The sequence below is a fragment of the Lupinus angustifolius genome, unplaced genomic scaffold (genome assembly GCF_001865875.1).
Source record: "Lupinus angustifolius cultivar Tanjil unplaced genomic scaffold, LupAngTanjil_v1.0 Scaffold_1_814, whole genome shotgun sequence".
NCBI classification, from domain to species: Eukaryota; Viridiplantae; Streptophyta; class Magnoliopsida; order Fabales; family Fabaceae; genus Lupinus; species Lupinus angustifolius.
The window spans coordinates 227,048-243,424 of NW_017716132.1; the positions used below are offsets into that span (position 1 = coordinate 227,048).

General features: G+C 32.0%; 1 pseudogene; it reads right to left on the reverse strand.

The window, feature by feature from the left end:
* Nucleotides 1–2,461: 2,461 nt before the first annotated feature.
* LOC109337041 lies at nt 2,462–8,542 on the reverse strand (annotated as a pseudogene).
* Between the last annotated feature and the right edge of the window lie 7,835 nt (nt 8,543–16,377).

The window sequence follows — 16,377 nt, forward strand, 5'->3', positions numbered from 1 at the left end:
GTGAAGAAAACTATAACATGTTAGAGAGTTATATTGATAGAATCTCATCCATTGAAATCTATGAACATTAATTGAAACTTCGCACGTGGTAAGTATTGGAAGGTTACTTTGTTAAATGATTGGTTGTAAATAATCATTCCATGTATGTTAGAATTTGTTGTTTCCTTCTATTTCTGTTTATACTTGTTTTAGCTTTTCTTCCTTTTGATGCATTTTGAAGAATTTTTTGGGAGAAATATAATGTGACAATTTACTTGTAGAATCATTGGATAAAATATGACTTTAAGTTTACAAAAAAATGAGTTTTTTTTGGTATAACTAAGGGGAATTAAGATCATTTCCAGTACTAAAGAGTTAAGTATTGAGTAATGGGGAGGAGTTAAATTTAACTAAGGGTATCTCTTTACCCTATCGACAAAGAATTAATATCTTTCAACTTTTGGGTGCATCATTACCCTCCCAACAAATATCGTTATAAGGAATCGAACATTTAAGGCATTTGAGGATTTAGTGAAGCTTTACCTCACTATCCAACCATTGTTCATTAGCTCCTTATGTTTTAAGAAGGAGTTGAAATCATTTCCAATACTGGTAAGTCCATACTAAATAGATTTGTTGACACATGGTGGGGAAAAATTCCAAAATTTTAGTTATTACTTTTTAAATTAAATAATATAAAAAAATTAAAACTCCTATTTCCTCCTCTAGAGTGGAAACCAATACTTTCAAAAGGGAGAAGTTAAATTTGTGGGACTTACGAGTAGAAGTATCTCATATATGTTTATTATGTTATAATGATGTAATTATTTAAAGCTAAAAAAAAGTATGATTATTCCTTATAAAATGAGATAAGTGAATCACTATGAAATATTTTTCCACTAGGTGAAACTAAATTGACTTTCCCATCTTTATCCTAGCTCTAACTTCAATTGAGTGGTAATTTCCCTCAACCAAGATTTTAAGGTGATATATCATTTTAACTTTGTTCCTTTGATGATTTCAGCCTTCTCTAGTAGCAAGGATCTAAGGAGAGGAAAAAGAGACACTCATCTTACATACACAAATCAATGTACTACTTACAGAAAATCTAAATCTCTACATGTAATTAAAAAAATCATTCAATCTATATCTTAACAAAGGATTGGGAAGAAGAGATAGGCACACCTAGCAACTAGCATGGTACCTATCATAAACTTAAGCCAGACAATCTTTCTGCATTATTTTGAGAATGCAAGTGGCATTTACAGCTTACAACAAAACACTTGCTGGATTTTTATACTTAAAATGAGATACAAGTAGTGCAAGATCACTCTCCCAGTTTCTGGCATGAATAGCATCAATGAACTCGTATGAGTACTGGCATATTGGATACTCTTACAAGCAAACTATCCTCTTCGTCTACTTCGAGGCAAACAAAGAGAGGACCTGTAGCAAACCTGAAAAGAAGACCAACCAAAGAAACAAGTCAAGAATGAAACTACAATCACAATTTGAGGAAAACCTCAACCCAATCATGGAAAGATCTCACTAAATAGGTTCTTGGAAGTTTTTTGAGACCAATTAAGTCACTTAGAGATTTAAAACATTATAACCATTGGTCTTCATAAAAACTTAAGCTTTGTTTGTGAATTGGTTTTTGGAAAGGAATGAGAAAACTTGAGATCCCTCTCACAAGAGTATTTCATGGTTCCGAAGTCTTTTTTTTTCATTCATTTCCTTCAAAAAAACCAACTTGCAAACATACCCCAAGTCACTAATCGGGGAGGAAACAACCCTATTACTTGCCTGCCTATGATAAGTCAGACTAGACTTTTCCATAAATAAGTCAGGCATAATAAGCTAGACTTTAGGCAATCCAAAAACCATATTAAGTCTCACAAACCTACCTATTTAATTATATCATATATTAATATTTATATTATATTTAAATACAACTAAAATTATTATATATGGAATCTGAACATAAAAGAGTATACAAAAATGTAATTTAATTGTTGGTATTAGACAAGTATGTTCAAAAGTAGACTTGTTTGCATATGTAAAGGGAGATTTGTTGGCATGTTTAAATGCCTTATAGAAAAATAGGTTTTTCAATATGTTTACAGGTCACGCCAGTGTTTTAAATAGGGCAGGCAATAGATTAAGCCTAGCCTATTTCCACCTCTAATGATCAATTAAGTCCTTCAAATTAATATTGTTTTTAATCTTCTAAGGACGTAATTAGTTTTTTTACAAGGACCCATTTTGTCACAACATTATATTTCCAGGACTGAAATGAGGGAGTACATAACAATTTGCAGTACATTCTACATGTTCAGCATGTGGGTATTTAAACCAGATTTGAGTGTAACATTTAGCAATGTTAAGCAAGATTTAAGTCAGAATAAGCGCTTATCACTGCTAATGATCAAACTTTAGCACATTTAAGGATGAAAAAAGATGAAGTGTGAGAACAAAACCTGTATGCCATAAAAAGCAAAAGCTGGCATTGTAGCTTAAGATGATCTATTCCTATCATCAGTTTTCTTCAATTGCATTTGTTCCATCAGTACTGGGCCTTTGGGCAGATTCCCTTACTTTGGCTCCAGCAAAGGAGCTTTGAAAAGACTCCTGCATTTCATCATTAGTAATGCTATGGAAATTTAAAACCGTAGCAACAGAAGTTCGGGCCGAATCTTTTATATCATCCTCAACACTGTAGAATGGATCAAAAGAAGGCTGTCCCTCCTCATACTTCATATCATGCTCAAAATTATCAAAATCAAAATGTCTCAAAAGTTCCGGAATTGGCATACCACCAGCTTCTGCACACATAGATCCCATTTCAATGTCACTTTTTTCCTTTGGAGTCAACATTCCTTCCATAATAGTTGGAGTCGTAGACTCGACCGTCATATGTTCATCCTCCACCACAAATGATCAGAAATTATTCCTTGACATTGGAATTCTGGAACAAAATGCTTCTCCGATATTTTGCAGTGTTCCCTTATTGTATGGGTTCCGCTTCTTATCATATTGGTATCGGAAGTTCTCATAAGTTGTCTGCATGACAAGGAAAGTTAAAAGCATAAGTTAGCTTGAAGGCTTGAACTAACAAACAATAATTTAGTATCTAAACAAAACAATATATGAAAATAATGACAGTTTTACTAAAACCTACAAGCCACTTAAACATTGTTTTAAATTCTGAAACTTCTAGGTTTTGGTTCCAAAATCAATTTCCATTCTCCTTTTATGCCCTGTTAAATTATATGTTGCAGTTAGTTTTACTTGTTTGATACTCAAAATGTTTGAGCATAGAAGTTAGTTTTTTGAGCTTCTTAGTAAATGGGGTTGCCAGAGAAACATTCAACACTCATTAAAATCTATGCATCTAGCACATGAGCAATCCATTAAACAAGATAATTTTGTTAATCGGTAAAGTCAACCGCAAAACGATTGCATTTGTATGGGATTATTTTCTATAAAATTACTTATTTAAAAAAAAATAATCACTTATGAGATATAGACGTAAGTTTGAATAAGATTTTTCCAATAATCAGAATTTCAAACTAATCAATTTTATCAATAGAATCAGAATATACTGAGTAGTTTCTCATTATCAACATTAATCATGGTCCTGGTTCTGTCCAGTTCGGGTTCTAAGTTTTTTATTTTCGCAAATTCGTTCTAAGTCTTTTATTTTCGCAAATTCATTTTTGGACCCATGGTCTTGTATTGTTCGGTCATGTTCATTTATTTTCTGCTTGTTCTCTGGCTAATATATTATATCTTTGCCTTTGCTTAGCAAAAAAAAAGTACTTTCAAGTAAAAATGGAATATTTTGATTTTAACCAAACACAAGTGGATTCTAATTTACCCCATAATCTATTAAAAATTAATCAATTTTTATGGAATATGAAATTTACTTATTTTGTATGTTAATAAAAACGAACCCAAGATTAATTTGAAGTCATACTACAGGAAGAAACCAAGAGAAAAACATCTGAAGGATGTGTGGCATAAATCAAGAATAAAAAGCAAATTAAAACTTCTTCACGTTTTGAGAAGTAAACTACTCACCTGGTTTGAACAAATGAGATAGAAATGGAAAGCTGTGAGGCCACCAACAAACCAGACAGATATGAAGCAGTATATTACGAGAAAATCTGATATAAAATCATGTGCCATTGTCTTCAAAATACCATTCTCGGCAAGACTGATGCAAGAAAACACAAAAACGTATATGCACAAAATGGTTGATGTTGAAATAAACATGAAGAAGAATCGATAGTTTCGCTGCAATTATCATGAAAGACAACCATTAGTACTTGTAAATTGTAAACGAATTAACATTGTAGTGCTACGAAAAACAAACAATTCATATTAAATATAACGTTTTTTCGATTCAAATATTTCTGACCAGTTATGCCAAGCCTAAGGGATCTCTATGAAGAAGACACATTTAAACTAGGTCTTCTACTTTCTCCCATCCTCACTATAACAAAAGGGTTGGAGTGAGTTAAATGCGGTAAGACCTATCTACAGATGATCATCATAGATCCTACAAAACTAAACGTCAAAGTGGTCCCTGACTAATGAATCGCAGCATCAGCCCAACCACGTAGAAAATCGTATACAGTCACTGAGAAAATTCAACAAGTAGAGTAGGACAACTTTATCCTCACTCTGATGCTGGTTTCCTGGTTGTATTATTAGGAAAATTATATCATTATCTATAGTTAAACATTCTATTTTAGAAGTTCTCATAGATTCACTAGTTTTAGCATTATTGCAATTTCTCCAATCGTATTACTTTGAGCAATCCAATTACTTTGTAGTTTTCTCTAAGGAGAAAGTATTAGCCGAGAAAGCTGCTGCCTTACAGCAATAGCTAGTATAGGAATTTTAGTTTTTTGCATGGAATATGTGTTAAGAGTAACTAAATTAACTATAGATGCAATCATCCAAGAAATAAGACACAGCATGCAGTTCGAATTGACACCTAACTTGCTTCATGTTAGTAAAAACTCGGGTTGATAAATATGAATTATCTTCCAGGGTCCAGAAAAATACCACAGTCACTAAGTAAATGGTAATTATGAATGCAACTTTACCCCAACGACCGAAGAGGTTGTTTACAGGATTTGAACCCATGACATAAAAAAAATGTTATTGGATAAGAAAATGGAATTTTATATCCCTGAATGTTTAGAAACTTATTTTTTTGCGATAGAGTGGACTAACCATTCCAATGCACTGGCCGACCCAGGGACAATGATGATCAAACTTCTGGACACAGTTATTGCATATGGAACAATGAGAAGTACGAGGTGGGCGATAAAGTAAGCATGTATCACAGAACTTCACTTTCACCGCATAACCATTAACAATTACATCTTTTGTTCGAGGTAGTTTCAGATGAGGGGTTACACCATTAATCCACTCCATGGAAGGGGTAGCTATATCAAATGCGTCGTCAAATTCAGGAGGTCTTGAATTTCTTGGGACAATTCCAGGATCTCTCCCAGAAGTCAAGAGGAGGAATATTAAATCCTGCGCATGAGTTGTCAAACATATCAGCTTTTACTTTCAAAATAAGAAAGGTGCTTCCATCATAAGCCATAAGTAGAAAATAAAATGAAAAAGATAAATCTAGATATTTTGTCATGACTAAAAAGATGGAGAAAGATTCCGTTTTTCCTTACAAATAATAAAGTTGATGCAAGGTAGTAAATTGACATTGTAGTTCAGAAAACAAAGTGATACATAAATTTGATAAATTAGTTTTCCTTTTCCAATCTTAAATAATATACTTTCATACTATCATATTATCTCGATGATATGTGACTTATGCATTAGATAACCCTGCGTGTAACGTTACGCATACAGAAAAATTAGCTTTTACTTTTTTAACTGAAAAAAAAAAGTAAATGAAAGAAAGTAGGCTCTTAGCAGGTAAATGATGGAAAGAGTGCAAGGGAAGACTAGTTTCTTTAAAACCTAAAAGGTTATACTGTAATGACAAACTGTCAAGAATATTTACCAATACAGTGAGAATTAAACCGATAATCAATACAGGATACCAATTAAAATCATCACTCCCATCCCTGATTTTAAGATATATCTTTACACAAAATGCAATTGCAGGTCCAGCAATTAGGAATGTCGTAAGAAAAAGGGAAGATACATCAGGACCAAAAACCAGCCTTCCATGACAGAGAAACTTCTGAAAGAAGGCAAAGATGGAAAAAGAAGAAGCATAATTAGTAAAATATAACATGTTCATCATTGTTTGTGTATATCTAATCATACATCAATAACAGATATGAATTATTTCAACACAATAAAATACCACAAATACTTTCAGATGATAGACATTTACAAACTTAAAGACAACCATGCAAAAATTTAGCTATTAAAATGAAATTTTCCAACTGAAGTGACACTAGAAACTAGGGCTGGCAATGAACTGAACCAACTCGACATTTGTTTGAAACTCGACTCATTATTTAGCTCGGTAAACTTGGTTCATGAACCAAAACAATTGAACTTGAGCTAAAAATTGAACCCCCCATTGAGAAGGCCCTGCTCTTCGACGGCTTTTCCCGAAATGAGCTTGGTGATCCCAGAAAACGCAATGAGATAAGGGGATTTCTGTTCTACGCCAAGGGTGAACTTCTTTCTTATAGGAAGTCCCTTGAAATGCATGAAGAATTGGAATATGGGACCCATCGAAGCAAAGCCTATAGGGATATTATAGATGCCATCTCTTCTTCAAAGCTCTTTTTACGACGAGTAAAGGGAATAAAGAGCGGGATAAGGGCGATGTGTTGAAATGCCATGTCAGGTGCACCTATCAGAATCGGAACAGACCAATTACCAGATCCACCTATCATCGCTGGCATAACCATAAAATAGATCATTTCATTTCTGAGCAGAATAGTCGTTTTCAAGTAGTGTTCGATCGATTATGTATTAATCAATATTCGATTGATTGGTCTGAGGTTATCGACAAAAAAGATTTGTCTAAGTCATATATATATATATATATATACATGGGAGTGACCTAAGTTGTCTGTTTGTATATATATAATCCACTAACACATTTTAGGCCTTCAAAATTTATGCTGATGAGCGGCCTAAATTTATGCCGATTGAGCGAACTTGAGATGAAAAAATAGTTCAGCATTGAACTCGACTCGAAGCTCGACTAAAGCCAATTCTTAACTAGTCGAGCTGAGCTAAACCAAGTTCGACTTGACTCATTTCCAGCCCTAATATAAACTAAACCGCTTTACACTATAAAATCATTGTGGATTAACAAATCAAAACTACAGGAGAATGGGAATAAGGGAAAGAACAGTTGTCATGCAAGAATAACCTTACCCTGAAAACAACAGATGTAAACTCAACATATTAAGAGAAATGGGGCCCTAAAGATCACATTTTTCAGTACAACAGAAATCACAAACAGTTCAAACTGAGATTAATTTCTGACAAAATATTTAATCCTCATTATAAGAACAAAAACTATTATCTCAGACTACTTTTCTACACCATCATTACATCTAGTTAGTAATGTATAAATTCATTATCAATCACATATAATGAAGGGTTAATCGTTAACGAATTAACCATTAGCCACAAAATGTACCTATTAAACAACTCTGTTAATCAAAGAGGAGCAACTCATAGAGAGCTCAAAGTGAGATTAAATTCAGACCAAACATGTAAACCCCATTATAAGTAAAACTCAATTGTGACTCATGATGACAATCAAACCCACTATTAGTTCTGTCGTACACAGGTATTTGATAGGGTAATATAATGCATAGTAGGTATCCGCGGCCGTACCTAGCAGAACCATGTATCAGGTGACTATGTTTAAAACAACTAAAAGAGAAGAAAAAACTCACATTGTCTCCCTTCCACACTTGATAGAGCCTTCTTCGTTTCACGTTATGGGCCACGGCACCACCACAAGAAGAAGAAGACCCCATATGCAAATTTCTGTCCCCAACCATGGCAGCACTAACAGCACCACAGGTGTCACCAAAATTATCCTCTCCTATTCACAAAACCCATACCCCAATGATATCAACCCCGGAAGAATTTGAACCCAAAATCCTCTTAAAAATCTGAAATTTCCTTCTGGGGTTTCTTCAATGCAGATGAGAGAGAGAAAGAGAGATAAAATAGAGAGAGAGGGAGAGAAAAAATATGTTTTTTGTTGTTGTTGGAGAATATAGAAGAATCAAGCTCTAACAACACAAAAACTAATCAAGAAAACTTATTTGTCTGAAGGGATCATTGTAAGATGAGAATCTTAATGTCCCTTTCCCTTAATCAATTCCTCAAAATTTTCGAAATTATTCTCAATATTGTATTTCTCTCTCCATGTTCTCTCTATGTTTTTTCTTCTTTCTCTCTCTCTCTCTGTCTTCGTTTCTGCTTCGAATCCAGAGTGGTGACATCTTTGGGGCTTCTGAGATGGATCTTCCAATTGTTCGCGGCTTTTACGCCCGTAATGTCCTCAGTTATGTCATCCTTACTTGTTTCAGTTTTTTTCTTTCTCTTTTTTTTTTTCCTTCTTTTTATCAATATATATATTAATACACGAAGTTAAAACATTATTATTTGGCATTTATATAATTTAACAGAAGTAATTTTTATATCTTAAATTTATTGTTCTCTATATCCAAATTTTTTGACAATGAATTTATGTTTCAGTTGCATGAGAGAAATTGGATTGATTGCACACATGACATGAATTATAATTTTTTAAAATGTGAATGTTATATTGTTTTGTAGAAGAGAAAAAGATGAATACATTGATAGTATATGAGTTTTTACACTGTCACTTCATTATATAACATTCATTTTCAATTATGTTGACTTTTCAGAAAAAGTAATTCAAATGAAGGGTGGATGATGTACTGATTGTGCATAATTTTTTATACTATCATTGTATCAATATTATACTCTTTATAGAATGGGGACAAAAACTCATTTCATTTTAATAAAAGCAAACTTTCATATAATTAACTATTAATCTTTATGTCTCATTAAGGTATAGTGTTATCCTCTAATATGTGATGCACATGTTTTACACATAAAAGGTTGTATATTTAATCTTTAAAAAAATGTGAGTCGACAATATGAGAATGTCTATCAACATTCTAATTTTTATATAATAAAAATATTATTTATTTTTCAAGACATGCATACACTAATTTTTGAAAAGTGGAACAAATATAACTTATCATCTTACTTAAGAAAAAAATCACATGGTTTTTTATGCATAAAAAATCACATGGTTGGTGTTAGTGGAAAGGGACATTTAAGTATGAAAATCGAGTTTTAATATATATATATTTGTAGAAAACACTATTGGGTAATGTTCTCATTTAATTGTTTGAAGATAGGCATAGAAATCATTCGTTTACCAATCAAGTAGAAAGACACATTTAACAAATAGCCAAAACGTGAATGAATATTCGGAAAATTGATTTATTTAGATTTGACACCAAATATCAAAATGATTTTGCTATATTTTTCTATATATTCATACAATATATTCATAAAAAGGGTGGTAATCTTTAAAGTCAAAATGAATTTTCCTTAAAAAAAAGTAGAACAACGTTTACTTATGTATCTTGTTAATTATTATTTCAAGTAGTTAAAGTTAGAGATATGTTCTTATGTCTAATGTAAGAACATTTTGCTCAACCAAAATGATATGGATTTCCCCCTTAAACTTCTAAAATGTAATTTAAACTCATAAAACATTGAAATCATCTTTAAAGGCATAAACCTAAAACTTTTACCCAAAATATTCTTGATTAGATCATTGAAATGAATTTATGAACTACACATCATTAATCTAATATCAATAAAAAAAATATAGGTGTTATGGTAGCTGTCAACTATGCCACTCTCCAAAGAACTATAATCACTTATCCCAATATTTCATCCCAAAGTATGTTTTCATCTATCATATTTAGCCACATCATTTTATTATTATTATAACGATTTAAAAAATAACATCATTTTCAGCCTCTAATACAAAGCCAATCCCACATAACTTCAAAACAACAAATCACATCATTATTATTTTAATACTAAAATAATTAACATACTTGAATAATTACAATACCTACCCTTTTTCCCTTGCTTTTAGTTTTGTGAAAAAATAATAATTGTGGTTGTAACTTGTAAGTTTTAATTGTCATTGGAGCAAAATGAACAATTTTAAAGAGGTTACATTTTTTTAGTTTCTACTTCTAGTTCTAACTTGGAAGGTCATTTCCATTTCATTGCATTTATCATTACCTCTATCTTAAGTATTTTTAGTATTAAAATAATAGTTATTTGGTAAGTTGTTTTTTAGGTATATGGAAGTAGTTTGGTGACATTAGATGTTAAAGTTGTGAAGTTGTTATGATATAGCATTAAATGAGGAAGATAAAAGGATAATGCTATATTTTTACATTGTTAAAATAATAATAAAATATGTAGCTAAATTTGATTGGTGAAGATAAGGTTTGTGATAGAATGTTGAGATATATGATCTTTATTCCTTTCCAAAAGGATAAAATGACTTGGCACCACATCTTAGTTTGAATTTTACATGCTAACCTTGAGAAATGTGGTACTCAAAAGGTTGTGGAGGGTATAAAAGTTTCATCATCTCTCTTGCCTTCAATAAAATTAGTTCTCCAACTATATTTAAATGATGTTGGTCATGGAAAAATCACTTATAAACAAACTTCTCCACTTCAACAAATGTTGTTGGTTTGTATCATTTGGTATACCCTCATTTTTTTCTAAATTAGTTGAAGGGTACTGATTTGATGATCACTTCAAAGTGTTTGATATTGTAGCTTAACTAACTTTCAAATTATTCTTTGGTATGCTAATAATTGGGTTGTGTAGGAGAGTCAGTCAAAGTTTTTTTGTGGATGTCACCTGAGATTAATTTGGGAGCGCATTGAAAGGTATCTGAAATGGTTTGTCGATACACAATATGTGAGAGATATGAGAGTAGAGAGAATAATATGTAAGAGTAAATGAAGATATGCATGAAGTATTTTCTGGTAGATGTTGTTGGCATGACCGAGCATCTTGTCTTGTTAGGCTTGTCCCAAACAAGTAGGGGTTGTTTTACCCTATTGGACGGGTCTGACAGGTCTGTACTTTGTGGATAGTTGACTTATAGTTTTCTATAGGTATAATAGTCGTATTCTAGGCATGTCTTAGTCGTTTGACAGAAAGTGGGTAGGTGCATGCGGCTTGTGGTAGAGGTTTGCGCTATTCAAGTGGCATGGTTGTCCTATGCAGGCGGCACGCGAGATGGATGATAGAAGTGGTGGTCCATTGTATTGTCATTTGGATTTGAGCATGTCAATAACGTACTTCTCTGAATTGTCCGGTTGACCGGATAAGATCTAAGGATGTCCGAGGGACTCATATTACCTAGTTCTAAGTCGACATCTAACTTTTTAGTCTAGCCATGATGTGGCTTTTTGGACCAGGATGGAACACAAATGAATATCATCTTGAATAAAAAGCCACATCATGACTAGACCAAAAAGCCACATCATGATGTGGCTTTTTAGTCTAACTTTGTTTTATATATGTGTGAGAATCATGATAATCAACTATGGAACCACTGCGGCCTTCATCACATTCAAACGTGACTCGACTACGATGATCACCATATTAATATACTTAATGACATAGATCAAATATGGATGAGTGACATTGAAATTTCATGCAATGTGATCTCAAACATATCTATTTCCAACTGGTCCTTCTTTATTATTTAGTGATATCAATCCAAAAATTTTAATTGCAACACAATAGTTACAATACACAAGTTCAAAATTGAACAATAAACCATCAACTTTATTATGCATAAAACTATATATGACGTCCAAAATAAATCATAAAACATATAGACTCTCACTAAACTAAGGTATCCTAAGAGCAATACTCATATGAGCAATATGCTCATGAAAAACTTTAGGTACCAAACCCTTAGTCCGTGGATCAGCTAGCATAAAATTTGTCTCTATATGTTCTATGGAAATTTGTCAATTTTGAACACTTTCTTTAAAAACCAAAAATTTGATGTCAATAAAATTTGTTTTGTAGAATTCTTATTATTGTTGGAGTAAAGAACTGCAGACTTACTATCACAAAAAATTCTCAGTGGTCTTTTAGTACCATCAACCACACGTAAACCAGTGACAAAATTTCCACAACCATATGCAATGGTCTGATGTTTCAAAACAAACCATGAAATCCGCAACCATGATTGAAGGAGCTATGCGCGTCTGTTTAGCAGACTTCCAAGAGATAGCACCTTCAGCCAATATAAACACATATCCAGAGGTGGAGTGTCTATTGTCTAGACACCCAAAAATCGGAGTGAGAGTACCTAACGATCTCTAAATTCTCAAACATCTGATAAGTGAACATGAAATCTTTTGTTCTCTTTAAGTAATGTATAACATGTTTGATTGTCTTTCAGTGATGCATTTCAGAATTGCTCAAATACCTTTTCAAAACTCTCACAACAAACGTTATGTCGGGACATGTACAAACTTGAGCATACATTAGACTTCCTACTACAGATGCATAAGAAATCTTTTGCATCTCGGATCTTTCAAGGTCATTTTTGGGACACTGTTCGAGACTGAACTTGTCTCCCTTAGCTATAGGGGTATCTCCTGGTTTACTGTCTTTCATGCCAAATCTATCTAGGACTTTATCTATATAGCTTTCTTGTGACAACCTTAGGATACCTTGAGAGTGATCTCTCAATATCTGAATATCTAATACAAAAAAAGTTTCATCAAGATCTTTCATTTCGAAATTCTTCGTTAGAAATCTCTTGGTCTCATGCAATAGTCTCATATCACTGCTCGCAAGCAGTTTATCATCGACATATAATACCATGAATATAAATTTTCCCACTGAACTTGTGGTACGCGCAGTCATCAACTTTATTTGTGATTTCATTAACGAGAAGCTTATTTAAGGTCATAGATGGATTACTTTAATTTGCATACCATAGACTTTGAGTCAATTAAGACAAAATTTTCTGGTTGCACCATATAGATCATTTCTTTAATGTCACCATTTAGAAACACAGTCTTAACATCCATCTGATGCAGCTCTAAATCAAAATGAGCTACTAGTGCCAATATTATTCTAAAAGAATCCTTCAAAGATACTAGAGAGAAGGTTTCTTTATAATCAATATCTTCATTCTGAGTGTAGCCTTTAGCAACTAGACAAGCTTTATATCTGTCAACATTACCATTCGAATCCCTCTTGGTTACAAATATCCATTTGCAACAAACATGTTTCGCACCTTTAAGTAATTCGACAAGATCGCAAACGTCATTATCATGCATAGATTTCATCTCATCCTTAATGACATCAATCAACTTTTGAGAGTTAGAACTTTTCATGACTTGACAAAAGTTCAATGGATCATCCTCTGTTAACCTGATGTCATCTTCATGTTCTTAAAGAAATACAATATAATCATCAAGAATTGTCCTTCTCCTCTCTCTAGTAGATTTCCTTAATGACACCTCTACTTCTTGAGGTTGTTGAATTTGTTCTATAGGTAATTGAGGGAGAATCTCATTGTTGTCTTGTTCAAAAATATTGTCAGGAACAATATTCTGAACATAACTTCTATTACCGAAGTTGTTCCTTGAATGGTAATAGGCACAAGAATTTGTTCGCCATTAGGGATAGGTTCTTCCTCAAAGACAACATTTTGTATGTTCTCTTCCTCCTAAAATAAACTTCCTCAAAAAATCTTGCATTTCCCGTCTCAAAAAAGTCTTGAAGTGAGATTATAAATTTTATAGCCATGAGAGCGTTCAACATAGCCAACAAAATAACAGCTAACAGTTCTTGAGTCCAGTTTCCTTTCATGCGGCCTATAAGGTCATGCCTCAGCTGGAAAACCTCAAATGTGAAACTGTTTTAAGCTTGGTCTTTTATTACTCCAAAACTCATATGGGGTTTTGTTAACTGTTTTACTTGACACCTTATTAAGGATGTAAATTGTGATCTTCAAAGCTCTCCCCCAAGAGACTCTGACAAGGAAGAATGACTAATCATACTTACCACCATATCCTTAAGAGTTCAGTGTAATCGTTCAACAACACCCTTAATGCTAGGTTTGCCTGACAAAGTTTATTATGATTTGGTGTATTGGGGACCTACTTCTCACCATATCCTTAATTGTTGAGTTTAGTGTATTGTGATTTTCCTGACATAGGTTTGCCTTAACAACATCTTTTTGGGACCTTCGTTTTCTCTCTGATGGGGAGAGGTGAAAACTATTTGTGATTTGGTATATTGGAGACCATAACCATTCCTTATATGCTAACTTACATGGTTCTCATTATCCCATATAGGTCAACCGTTTAGGTATCCACTCATTAAGCTCATATCCAGTTTCAAAAGTCTTATAGGTTGTCAGTAATTAGATCACTTGTTTCGTAACCCAAAACAAATAGCTGATATAATTGTATTAAATATATGAGGCCCACCTTAATTAGAAATTATGAATTTCTAACATGTTATTTTTTTTAGTGTGTCTGGTGTTATCTCTACAATACTTGCATGATATTTTATGCTTTTTGATTAGTCATGGCTAATTTTTGGACACCTTTTAGATGGGAATATTTTATGAGTATAATATTTATGTATTGTCGGTATAAAGATTTATATAAAATCATTATATTGTTAATCATTCATTGTATTACTTTTATACATTAAAAATCTCTTATATTATTAGTATATACATTTTTTTCTCATATATTATTAGGTATGATTTGAAGTAATTTTCTATGTTGTTTATATATTATCCAGGTACATATTAATCTATAGTTTTAAAATGCAACTTGTAGAGATATTATTACAGTGAAAAGGGAGCAAAATTATGTACTTAATTCATTTTGAATAAAATATTACAGTTTTAATGCACATTTTAAATTAATTATCATAATTGTGTATTTTTTGGAAAATCTGCATCAAGTTATCAAGTTTCATATTTATTTTCCACCACAAGTCAAACTCAGCAACAACATTGCTCAGTTATTATTTTAATATAACTCGGCAATATCACTGTAAGTTTAATATTTTTTCTTAGTCACTCCAAAATCGGTATCCTGTGTGTAGATTTTCAATTTTTATAATTTTTAAGTAAATTGACAATATAATTGACAATATTTATTTTTCACAACTTTTTGATGCATGGACTCAATGTCAAACTCAGCTCAGTTTTGTAATTGACATTTCTTACAAAACTCAACTTTTCATTGTCTTTTGCTACGAAAAACCAATTCTTACTGTACCATCTAGTTTTATATTATTACTCATTTACCATTGAAATGTTTTTGACTTTCACCTCAATTATTCTTAAAATCACAATGCATGATTGAAAAGTGCATTAAAATTAAACTCGTGTATTTATTTTCTTACTTATTTCATCTTAGAGATAATGAATTGGAATAACAATTACCTATTTTCTTACTTAATATATTATTAATTACAAATATATTTTTTTTATTTATGTTGTGCAATCTTATAAAAGGTTTGGGTAATTTTCCCATCTATATATAGTTTTTAAGACAAAATTTCCCTCCTACAAGAATCTAACTTAATTAAACAAAAACAGTTACATGAAACGATATATATACTCCATATAATACTATCAAAACAATTACACTTCAAACTGTCACATATATCTTATGCATACATAGATTTTTTGAAGTAAGACTTAGCTTTTCCTAGCAAAAGACAATGAAAATTTAAATCCCACGATCATGTAAAAGAAGCTTAACTTAAAAATACAACAATGAGAAATTTTTTGCGTGTGATTATAAAAAGAATAGTTAGATAAAATATTAATATGAATAATTCTATAATCTATTTACTACTTAACAAAAAAAACTCTTGCCACATTAGCAACAGACACATGTCAATACCAACTCTTGCCACATTAGCAAGTGACACATGTCAATACCTTATGTAAAATTTTCCTCTAAAAAGTTTTCTACCTCTTATTGTGCAACCTCACCTCACATATAAGATGAAAAATTGTCTTTACTATTTGTTTCAATTTAACATTCTCTCACACTTTTTTCTATTCTTCCATATCTCTCATATTTTATTCTAAAGCATAGAATCATCTCTCTACTTTTTACTCACTCATTTCATCACATTTCTTATCTTCCACCAATTTTTTATCTTCTTAGTTTTCTATATATTTATGTATATAATATTTTGTTTGTAGAATTTTCTACTAAAAGTAATCATTATTTTAACAAAGAACATATGGATTGTCTTTACCAGGTTGTA